The sequence below is a fragment of the Pinus tabuliformis genome, chromosome 8, assembly GCF_031772625.1.
Source record: "Pinus tabuliformis cultivar Carrire ecotype Pingquan chromosome 8, CPIR1, whole genome shotgun sequence".
Taxonomy (NCBI): Eukaryota; Viridiplantae; Streptophyta; class Pinopsida; order Pinales; family Pinaceae; genus Pinus; species Pinus tabuliformis.
In genome coordinates this window covers 1,242,897,621-1,242,909,892 of record NC_142294.1, presented here as the reverse complement: position 1 = coordinate 1,242,909,892, position 12,272 = coordinate 1,242,897,621, and positions in this window count along the sequence as shown.

The window sequence follows — 12,272 nt, the reverse complement described above, 5'->3', positions numbered from 1 at the left end:
GATTGAGATCTTCACTACAGATATCTATTCTATTGCAACCGGTTCATTAAACTTAACGAGGGTGGTGGCAACGTCCACTATACAAAGTCACTTTTATTCAAATAATCTTAGAAGAAGGGGGATTTCCACTACCCTCCCTAATCTTACTAAACTAAATGCAATAGTTATAAATGGTAGAAATCTGAATCACAGGTTTTCTATTTTGGCAATGGCCTCCATAGAGGACTTGTTAAAATAAGATAATTACTCTTGTGTTGGGTAAACATAGAGAGTCAGTTAATTGAGTGATTGAGTATTTGAGTATTTGTGCAAGTGGAGTGATATATGACTTTTAGTGTGTGATTGCATGTGGTTACATTTCAAGGCAAGTAGCTAGTTGGAAAAGGATAAATACCCTTCACGGGGTTCATTGTAATCATCATGTATTGTGTGATCAATAGAAAAGCAGCAACTCGTGCTTTATGTGTGAATTCATGCTTTGTCTCCTAAACCTTTCCAATAGAACCATAACTTTATTGTCAGGTTTCTTAAGACATGTGTTGGATGTGTTCGTTGATGTTATAATTCTATGCATATCAAGTACATTGTTGCTACGTTCAAACGTGTTTCTTAGATCCACCGCATAGAGTTCATGGTAAAAAAGAGAACCAAAGCATTAGAGGATGTTAACATGAGAATCACGCAGTTTGGATTGGAAATCAGTGTCTGCACCATGGCTTGATGTCTGATGTCTACATAACATCTTGAGATATTGATAACTTTTTCTTTTCTACTGTCACTTTGACGTAGATGAGAATAATTTGTAAGATGAGTGACACAGTTTATTTAAGAATGTTAATCTACCTGTACAATAAATATACACTTGTCTATTAACTTTACTTTGAATGTTTCATACATTGAAATTCTTGGTTAGAACTGTCTACTTCACACAAAATTCGCTACTAATAGCTTCAACTGTATTAATAATGGGTGTGAACTAGTCATTGTCGGTAAAGGTGCAAAGCTACACTTAATAAATGAAAGATTTGGAAAGATCATATTTAGTTAAGCATATCTAACTATAGGAATTCATGCTTTGTATTTTGTTATACAGTTAAATCTTTTTAAGAACACTAGACAACGAAATGATTTGGGAAAGGTTGTTTTTATGGAATTGTAGTTATTGATTTGATGAGTCATAGTAAACAATGAGGCTGCTTTTGGATGTTGCTCATTTGAATCGTGTGTTTTCGGGGTACTTGCGACGTAAATTCCATATTTATTAAAATTGGGGTTATTTCAATTTCTGGTTATGACATCTCGTTTATGCCTAGAATAAAATACACTAGCTTTTGGAGAGGGAGACAAATCTTCACTGGATATCTCCAAACTTGTTTTTATTAGTCTAATATGAGGTTAAATCACCAAAATCTAGGAAAGATGTCTTCTCTTCTCATTTCAGTCTGAGATGGGTCCTATCACATTGGATAAGCCCAATGAAATGCATGAAGAATAATATGCGCATAAGAAAAATGGATCCAATCACTCGTGAGTGCATAAGTTTCACCCTTCCTTCTCCACCTGAAGAAATTGCTTTCTAACTAAAAAATGCTCCAAAGAAGCTCAAACCACAAATCTCGCACTAATGACTGAAACATTAATGCTTGATATTTTGGATGTATGTTATAATTTCAAACGATAATACTGGTTGATTTTCTTCGTTGTTTTTTGGGCTACTTAGCTATTATCTATATTGTTGATATAATTTTATCTTTTATACCAAATAAAACTACGATATGTAATTGAGTAGTCGGATGTAATTGAAACAAGCGCATAGTTCTTAATATTTACCTGTTGTTAAAACCATTTAAAGATCGAATTTATATTCATATTATAGATTATATTGTGATTAAAAAAGTACAAGGTGTTTTATTTAAAGAAAATCTAACTTAAAAGGAACCTGTGCCACGGCCAAAAAAGAGTTACTGTTTAGTTGAATTAATTTTTTAATTTATTTTTAGAATATTTTATTTTAATGATAAGGAGGTTAAATAGATATTATGTCTAAATGGTTTTATTCTAGACATCTTTGTCCCTTAACGTTTTGTTATCATTTTTCACCAGAATTTTTTCCAAACCAATAAGCTTTACATTACAGAATGTTTTAAATAAATTTGTAAAAATTCAAACTATTTCCAGAGATAAATGAAAAAATGTAAATCAAGTGATTATATTGATTTATGTTCGTAATATTTCAAATTATACAGTAAAATTAAATTCAATTTGAAATTATAAATATTATAAATAAATTAAAAATATGGAAATCGAGTGATTATATTGATTTATGTTCGTAATATTTCAAATTATACAGTAAAAATAAATTCAACTTGAACCAGGTTTCCACACCCTAGGGATGTCTTGATCAAGTCTAGATAGTTCGCGAACCAGTCCTTCGTGCTGGTCTACTTTCGCACAGCTATCTTCTCTATGCAACTACCTTTGTGTGGTTTGGATGACAAGCGTGACTGGTCTTTACACTCTATAGTACTTATTAGTATTATAGATCTTGAGTTAAATTAAGTGGGCCCAATGTTTTCCTTTACCATTCAACATAAATAGACAAGTGCATAAACGTAAACCTTAAAGAGATGCATAAATCATAATAGAAGAATAAGCACACAGATCTTAAAGAGATGCATAAATCATAACAGAAGAGTGCATATACACCCTGCATGTGTGCCAACCTTCCCTCGATCTTGGCGGTGACCGTGAATGCTTCCTCTAGCCAAGACTAGATGCGTTCTTTAAGCACTATTTCTTTTTTATGTGTGTTGTCCACCTGGGCCTTTAAGTCCTCAGATTCCATCATCTTGGCCAGCTACTGAGTAAGGGCGACTGTCTGCACGATCCCCCATATATTGTCGTAAGCCTGATGCAACTCTTACGCTTATGTATGTTATGAAACCAACTCACAAAAAGATAGAACAGATAGTTGAACGCCTTAGAATTCAACCTCTTCAAGGGGGCAACCTCCTTTACATTACACAAATGAACAATTCTTGAATGATACAAATGACAAGGCCTCCTTTCTATATATAGGAGTCTAAGGGGTCATAATATAATCAGAGCTAACATAACAATAATAATGTAAGGGCACAATAATAACAATAGTAGGCTTCTATGGGGCACAATAATAACAATATGGGGACTACATGGGCACAAAAATATAATAATGGGTTTGTACTAATAACAATAAGGGGTTACACTAGTAGTATAGCGACCTAACATGCCCCTCTCCTTCAAAAAGTGTTGCCTTCAATGCTTGAGTAGTTCTTGATGCTTCTGTACAGAATTCTTGTCCTCCCATGTGGAATCTTCAGTAGGTAAGTTCTTCCACTTTATGAGATACACTAAAATTGATCAATTTTGTAGTTGTTGGGTTCTTATTTCTATGAATTCTTTAAGTTCCAAAAATGATTTTTTCCTTCCTCTTCAAGTTCTGGCAATATTGTTTAAAGTGGGATCTTCTGCAACTTTTGAATGAGTGGCCATAGTTCTTTGTCTTTCTTCCATTCATCCCTTGCTTCATTTATCAAATCTGGTTGGGTAATAGAAATAGCGCAAAACAATGCTTCCACATCCTCATCCTTTCTTGAGAGTGCATCTGCAACAAAATTTTGCTTCCCTTTTCTATAGATGATGTTAAAGTCATAACCCAACATATTTGTGACCCATTTTTTCTGTTATTCTAAAGATAATAGTTGTTCTAAAAAGTATTTAAGACTATCATTATCCATTTTTACCTTGAAGTATCTTTCCATTCAGTAAGGTCACCATTTCTTAAGTGCATGTAGTATTGCCAACATTTCCTTCTCATAAATAACTTGCTTGAGATGTAGCAGTAAAAATACCCAATCACCTACATTAAAACATTTTTCACTATGATGTTGATCTACCTGTTTCATTCGATATTGCACCAAAGTGGTGTTATCCTTTAAAAGTTGGAGAATTTGTTGTTGATGCTCGATGTGATCTCTCACTGCTTGAACCTTTTTCTTCTTGATATATCTTTCTATATTGAGAGTTTGAAGAGTGATAATTTCTTCCAATGCTTTACAAGATATAGTCGGATTCATTTCTTGATGCTCGATGTGATCTTTCACTTGAACATTTTTTTCCTCGATATGTCCTTTTATCTATATATCTGAGGAGTGGTAATTCCGGTCAATGCATTACAAGATATGGTTGGATTCATATCTTCTTTCTTGATGTGATATTTCACTTCTAACTTTTTTATTCTTGATATGTCCTTCTATCTTAAGAGTTTGAGGAGTGGTACTTCTTGCCAATGCTTTACAAGATATGGTCGGATTCATTTCTTCTTTCTCTCGGGTTGGGTCCTCATGTATATCCTCTTCTTTTGATATTTCTTGATCCGTTTATTCCTCCTCTTCATACTCTATGTAAAATAATTTATTCTCAGCACAATTATGACCTTTAGTGCATTTGCTATCACAATTATAACAAAGTCCTTTTTCTCTTTTTTCTTCGAATTTTTGTTGTGTAACCCCTATAGGTTGTGGAAGGCTAGGAGAAACAAAACTTCCATCTTTATAGTTATGAGGGTTATAATTCTTTGTTTCCATAATTTTTCTCTCCACTTTGTAACAAAGCCTTTTTTCTCTTTTTTCTTCCAATTGTTGTGGTGTTGCTCTAAAGAAGGTGTCGCTCTTTGTATTCTCATAATGTGCTATAGTTTCCTCCGTGAAAATTGACCAGGTAACAAGTTGTTTATGAGAACAAAGCCCTTTATACCATAAAAATTGATCTTGTTCTAAATAAGAATATGCAATACATATCTTTTGTAACAGTGGTACCCCATGTAGATCAAAATATTTCTCCATTTGTAGTATCCAATTTACCGGATCCTTTCCATCAAACCTCCTCATCTCGTTTTTTTCCTGATTTTAGGAGCTCGATCTTGAAATGACTTTAACTCTGTATTTTCTGATCTTTAATTTATGAAATTATGACTTGTAGTAGCTCTCTGCATCCTCTTTCTAGTGCCACCAGTATGATCAAATTTAGATTCTCCAATAAAGAGTTATGCACAATCTCCCAAAATGACTTGACTATATAACTTTTAAGAAGAGAAAACTTGTATGAAGTGCCATGTGTCACTGTTTTTACCTTCAGATCTAAAAAATATACACAAGAAACTATAGTCCATTCTCTTTCTACAACTTCTTACGAAATTTTAATCTGATGCTCAAAAAAAAAGTTATGAATGTTTTTCCTAGGTCACCTGTTTGGAATGTAATTCAGGAGTCTGCAAGAGGTCCAACTTCCTCAAATCATATATCCACATATATAGCGCAAAAAGATCTAAAAATTAGACCCATGGTTCAGAATGATTTCGACCCAAATGGGTTTTTTTTTGTAGTGTCTGAAACATCGCAGAAAAAACATTATATTGCAAATTCCATGATGACATGTTTAGAGTAGCGAAACCCTAGAATCCAAAGTTTTGATACCAAATGTTATGAAACTAGCTCACAAAATGATAGGAAAGATAGTTGAACGCCTTAAAATTCAGCCTCTTGGAGGGGGCGACCTCCTTTACATTACAAAAATAAACAATTCTTGGACGATACAAATGATAAGACCTCCTTTCTATATATAGGAGTCTAAAGGGTCATAATATAATCAGAGCCGAGATAACAATAATAATGTAAGGGCACAATAATAACGATAGTGGGCTTCTATGGGGCACAATAATAACAATATGGGGACTACATGGGCACAAAAATATAATAAGGGGGTTGTACTAATAACTATAAGGAGTTACACTAGTAGTATAGGGACCTAACACTGTCTCTAGGCGTTGGAGTGTTGGGTCTTCCTGTAGTGAAGCGAGAGTGACGAGTGACTGATCGAGCAAGCCAATGCAATCATGTATGGCACACTCTATTACTTCCAACCCTGCTTGAATGGCATGGTGTCGCTACTCTCTGACCTCCAGCGGTGTAGCGGGTTTCGCCTTTAGCCTCAGTGTCGCGATCTGCAAGTTGAGGTCCATTGGATCCTCATTTCCTTTTCCTTCACCTCATGGAACCCACTAGCCAATTTGTGGATTCGTAAGCCTACTGGTAAGTCTGTTGCAATCTCGAGCTCGGGGACGCGGCTACATGTTTCCTCAACGATTTGCTACAACTACCAAGTCTGTGCTATTGCTTCATCGCATTGGAGGCTTAGCTACTCAATGTTGATTCGTTGTTCACTAAGCAACTATACTGCACATCCTTCCCTAGTGCGGAGCTCTGTTGTCACACCATCTTGTTGTCGGTATAATATTTATCGTGGGGGGGTAGCCAAGTTTAAGCCAAGTTCCTTGAGCCGGCCTACCACGGCTCTATCCTCTGCGCTGTTTGCTATTAGTGCTCCTTCTGGTAACGCGACAATATTATCCATTTTGGCCCGTAGCAACTACTAATTTGTTAATGTACCCATAGCCCCATAGGCAGTAACCATTCCCTGTTGTGGAGGCCGCCCCTGAAGTTCTTGAAGTTTCATTGTGAGTGCCCCCAACACAATCTGCTACTCTGTCATTGCCTCTTGGAGCGCCTCCCTGGTGACTTCGCAAACCGTATCACTGATGTCACATAGGTCACCCTCAGTCAGTGTGAAAGGCTCCCCATCAAGCTTGGATGCCTTGTTCTTCTTTTGTGGCCCTATTTGTTCTATCACGTGTAGCCATTTTAAGTGTGTAGATGTGGTGCTTGGGTCTGCACCTTCCGGCATATTATCTATCCCAGGTCCTGTGGTCATGTTCGGGCCTCTGTTTTCTTCTATTGTACTGGTGCCTAGTCATATTGCCTTTTCTGCAGTGGCCTTCGCTGTCTCTCGGGATGCCCATACTTCTTCAGCTAGCTATTCATTCCGCTCATGTTGTGCTAGAAACTTTGCGACATCCTTCCATCTTTGAATCTGCGTCTCATCACGCACCACCGCATCTGGTGCATGCCATTCTTATGGCCATGTGTCGAGCACCGTGAAGACATCGTCATCTATTGTGATGAATGGGAGCGTGGTCCATTTTTGCTCTGGATCCTTTCATGCCCTGATATACACATGGTGCATATCCGCTTTAAAATATGTTAGGCTCTTCACACTGTCATATACCGAGGTGGATAGGCACAGTCGTTTGTTAATCCTTGGTCGTATTCTTTCCTCCATCAATATCCAGAAGATCCTGGCTTCTCAGATTCTTGTAACATATTTCGTCACCCATAGCGACGCATATTTTGATACTTCTGTACAATCTTGGTCAAGGGGAGGAAACTAACTATCCTCATGTAGTTCACGTGTGACCAATAGGATGGATAAGAGAAACCACGCGTAGTGGAGGGTCTTACCTTGGACTTTGGCCTCCTTATAGATTGTCAAGAACTCATCATGGAGGAAGTACGCCCAATTGAACTGTACCCCTTCTGCGCATTGCTCGGCGAGCATGATGACCATTGTTGGTACATTGCCCCAGCATTTTCTCATCACCTTTCTTGCCAACGACTAGGTAGCAATGTAGACCCCTTTATCTTGAATACTAGTAATAATGTACCCCCGCTGCTTTTTCTCCAACTTATATTTCATTTTTATGGCCTCCACAATTGTCAAGTTGCCACTTGTGCCAGCTATTTCCGCAACGTCCCTTCCTGCACAGGAAGTCGAGAAATCCTATGAATGAGCTTATGCTATTATGGGAATGGGCTCTTCTAGCCATAAGTACCCATCGCGCACCAGGAAGAGCAGTTTCTTGATGACAAATATCGTGATTGGGGCCTGATGAAAGTGTGGAATTGATAGGAGGTGGAGTAGTCTGGCCTCCTCCACCCACCATAGCCACGTCTGCATATGTAGTGTTGTAACAGCCCCCTCCATGCTTTGTTCCATCACCTCGCTAGTTTCCAAATGAGGAAACTTCTCGCTATCCGCAAGGTCCCAGTCTTCAAACTTCATAGTGGGAATGCGGCCCACAGCCACTCCATTGAACAGAACCCTCTCGGGGAGGGATGCGGTGTTAAGTGTGCTTTTAATGACATCCAAGTCTTTAGGTACCTTTACCCTTCCTTTCAATGAAGGGACATACTTGGGCAGTTTTACTGCAGTACGTATTGGCTGGATATCTTCTCCCATCTCTTCCTCTGGTTCCATCTCTTTGACAAAGGTCAGATGATCTTGTTCCTCATCATCACTCTCAATATTAACTATTTTTCCCTTTTCTTCCATCGACAGTTTTATAAACTGCAGATTTCGCAAAGAGATTTGGAGTAGTCTTGCTACCTGTGGGTCCTTCTTAGGCCTCGGCGTTTGGGGTGATTTAGGGATTTCTAGTGCATCCCCTATCGGTGGCGTAGGACTCCACGTGGCTCCCTTAATTGTTGACATGATTCTGATCAAGGACTCCTGTGTATCCTTCGGTAATGCTTCAAACCACGAGCTTGCTCTTACAACCTCCTCATTCATCAGTTTCATAGCTGCTTGATAACACAACGATTTTATTTGAACATGCAAAGGGTTGTTTGGTGGAGAGCCATCTATGATTTATAGGCCCGTTGAATTCAAATTTAAATGTACCCCCATATTCTAGCTCATTAATGTTATACTGCAGGCAGATCGTTTCAAATCTAGTTCGAAATTTATGTCTTAAATCCCCACTGCCCACTTCTTTTTTCCTTAACTCAGACGTCTTGTCATGAACAATGATGTCAATGGTCACTCCCTTGTTTATCCATGTGGTAGCATAGCCCCTTCTACGTGACCACGACCCTTGTGACATATCGACCCTGTGTGCACCCTTGCTATAACACCGCTCCGTAATGATTTGTTTTATAGTCCTGCACTCTCTTTCAATTGTCTGGAGTGCTCAGACTATCTCTTCTTTGGTTAGTTAGGTGGTCGCACCCCTTTGGTGCATCGATATCGTGTCTTGATGAGCAACCCACGACATGGTATTTATTGTCGCTGCTACGCACGCTACTGGAAGTAATGCACTATCCTGATTTCCCTTGAGAGTGATGCATTGCCTTAACCATGGAATTCGACCAATTACCTTATGGTCATACTCCTCCAATTCATCCTTAGGTTTGCACATATCTGGCTGCAACTTTCCAGGTTTTTTGTTCAGAAAGTCCTCCTTTAGTTCCTTTTCCAGTAGTTTAATCTCTGCGCCCATCATCATATTCTTCGTTTGGAGTAGGTGTCTTGTTTCTTTCTATTCCCGAAGTTGCACATTCCCTTACCGAATAGCTTCCTAAATCCCTTCATATTATTCTTTGCATGGTCTTATGATTTCTTCAGTGCGAACTTCATGCACTGTTCTCTTTATGTCCGTGGCCTTCTGCAGAGGTTCTTCAAGGACCTCAGTTCTTATACCATTCTGCAGCCTTGGACTCAACTTTGCGGCCAGGTTCTTGCATAGTGCCGTAGATGCCCATATGACCACTGGGGCATGCAGGTTCCCTTTTTTACATGGTATTCACTGATCCTTGTTCATGACTTTTCATACCTTGGCGAATGCTTTCCCCTGCACACTTGGCAGAGCGATCCCTTTCTTCCTCCAATGCATCATGTTTGGGCCTGCTATTGTAATATTGCTGCGCGCTAGAACAGTCTATTCTATATACATTTGTACCCATTCGCAAGGGTGTGCTTACAAGCTGCTCTATCTTTTTCCACCATGAGGTCTTCCAAACTGTAAGCGCATTCGTCTTCTATATTTGCGCTAATTTCGAATATCCTTCTGACGTATATGTGTGCAACACCCATGCGAGCGATCTACACAGCTGCTATTCCGATACAGTACTTTCAAATTTGTCTAAGGGTCCATTCATTCTTGTTACCCCATCATCCACTGGCATATCCATTGCTTCGGTCATCACGTGCCGTAGGGGTCGGATCATCATGTTGCAATTCAGCATTGTAACTTTGTATAACCGGTTCTACCAATGTTCTATTTCTTCATCGAAATCCAAAGTACAGGAACTATCACACTCCCATGAGATTCTCCCATCTTTAGTTGGGTTCACCTGATCCTGGTCTTGCGCCATTATCTGGTAAATGCAATCCAGCTCATCGTGACTATCATCTTCACGCACAGGTTTAGTGTAGCGCGTCCCTGTGGCTGGATCGAGCAGAACTAGTACGTGTAGGGACTTTTTATTGAAAATAATTTTCCGCTTTTTTACTTTGATGACTCCATTCATATCCATGGCCTAATCTATCCCTAACAACATGGGGTAGGGGTTGCTATCATCCACAATCTCTATTACCTCAAAGCCAGTCTGTGTGCTCACACCTTTGATATCCACTATTACCATGTCTACTTTGGTAACACATTTGCATTTGATCCTAGGTCTAGGATGACCTGATCCATCACATATTCACCAATTTGCGCTATCAACTGCATTTCCCTACCAGTGCGCAATGCATGCTTTCCTATCTTTCAGACTAACCGTTGTTCCCCTGACCTTGCACACCTAGTTATAAACTCCTGTAATCCTTTAATCACCTTATTGTCATGTAGCAACTTCATGCATGTCTCTGAAAGGTAGTAAGAATAGAAGGATCCATTCCCGACTCTAGTTGATCATTACTACCTGAAGTAGAGGCCTCTGTGAAGCTCTTCTTAGCTTCCATAAACGTTTCCTTTGTGCATTCCAAGTCAAACTCAAGTTCCTTCATAGGACCTTTGCGAACCCATGTATCATCCTCAGGTTTCTTTCCCTTATCATCCCCTGTGGTCGCTGCGCTTCTGAGCACCATGTTCACGTTGGGGTCTTCTTCACGCAGTTTAGACCTCATCATTTGGATATTTTGAGTCAGAGTAGACTGTAGTACCGTTTTCTCGCTCATTTGTTCGATCAACGTTGGAAAATTTACCATTTCATTATCAAACTGCTCACAGTAAAGACAAGATATTCTCATTGGGTTGGTACAATTACCAGTGTAGTGTCATGGTCCTCCATAATTGTAACAGATTAACTGTTCGCGGCCCCTTTTGGGCCCCATTCCTCCTCATCCTTGAAATCCCCCACGTGCTATTGTTGTGGCTGGTTCGAGGCCTTGCGTTTCTATCTGCATTTGGTAAGAAGGGTTCCTATCCATCATTAGCTCATAACTCTCACACGTCCGCTCACCTTGGCCCACTGATCTACAGAAATTACAAAACAACTGCTGTAGAGTCTGTGTATACTTCTGCAATAGGTGACAATTGTCTATTCTGTGCTTTCCTCCCACCTGACAGATTGCACACTAGAGCGTAGGTGATGCACTTGGCCTTGCTTGTGCCTCTAGTATCAACGACATTGGTCCTCCTCCTGTCAAATAGGTCACAAATACTGGACAATGGTCCTTATCTTGGCCGTGGCCTTTACATTTTATGCACTACACTTATTCACATGCTTCTGGCTAGTGCGCCCTATCCTGTTTCAAACTCTGCATCTCCAAGCATAGGTTTTGTAGCTGCACGTCGATTTTTTGGATTCCCAACCCCGGATCCTATATCAATGTTTCATGCAACCTCATAGCCATTTCCAAGGCTTCTCCCTGGGTTGAGAGCTTCTACTATGACATCGCCGTCCTCAGATGTGGTGTCAAAGATGCCACAAACCATGCACAGTGCTGCGCATCTGTCAGTGTCATATTAGCCTTGCAGATCATACTTTTTAGCCTCTGATCCAGCTCCTAGGGGGTTTCGCCTGGAAGCATTGCAATCTCCTTAAATATGATAATCGACTGCGTTTCAGATTTCAGCCTGCTAAATTCTTTGTTCAACGCGATCTCGATCTCCTCTATTCCTGCATTTGGGTGATCATTCGAGTGCTCAATATAGCAAGTCAATGCGCAGTCCTACTACACGCTTATCAATGTGGCCTTCTTAATGTTATCATCCGTAACCCTGTGTGCTTCCCATACTGCTCTTAATACAAATCAAAACTGATCTAGATCTTTGTTCCCTACTCTAAATAACAGGTAGCTTGATCGTGCTTGCCATGTTGAATTGCTGGTTTGGTGGAGGTGGTGTGGGTGAAGATGGAGGTGAAGGAGGCATCATGAGTGGTGGCGTAAGTGGGGATGGTAGCTGTAGAATGCATTGCCTTATCAAACTAACCACACTCCTTGGAGAAACGCAAGCGTGCTCTTCCTTGCTCACAAGTGGAGGTGAAATTAAAGGATTGTTTGTAGACCTTTCCGCTCTGCGTCATTCCACTCATTAATGTATTCACATCACCCTT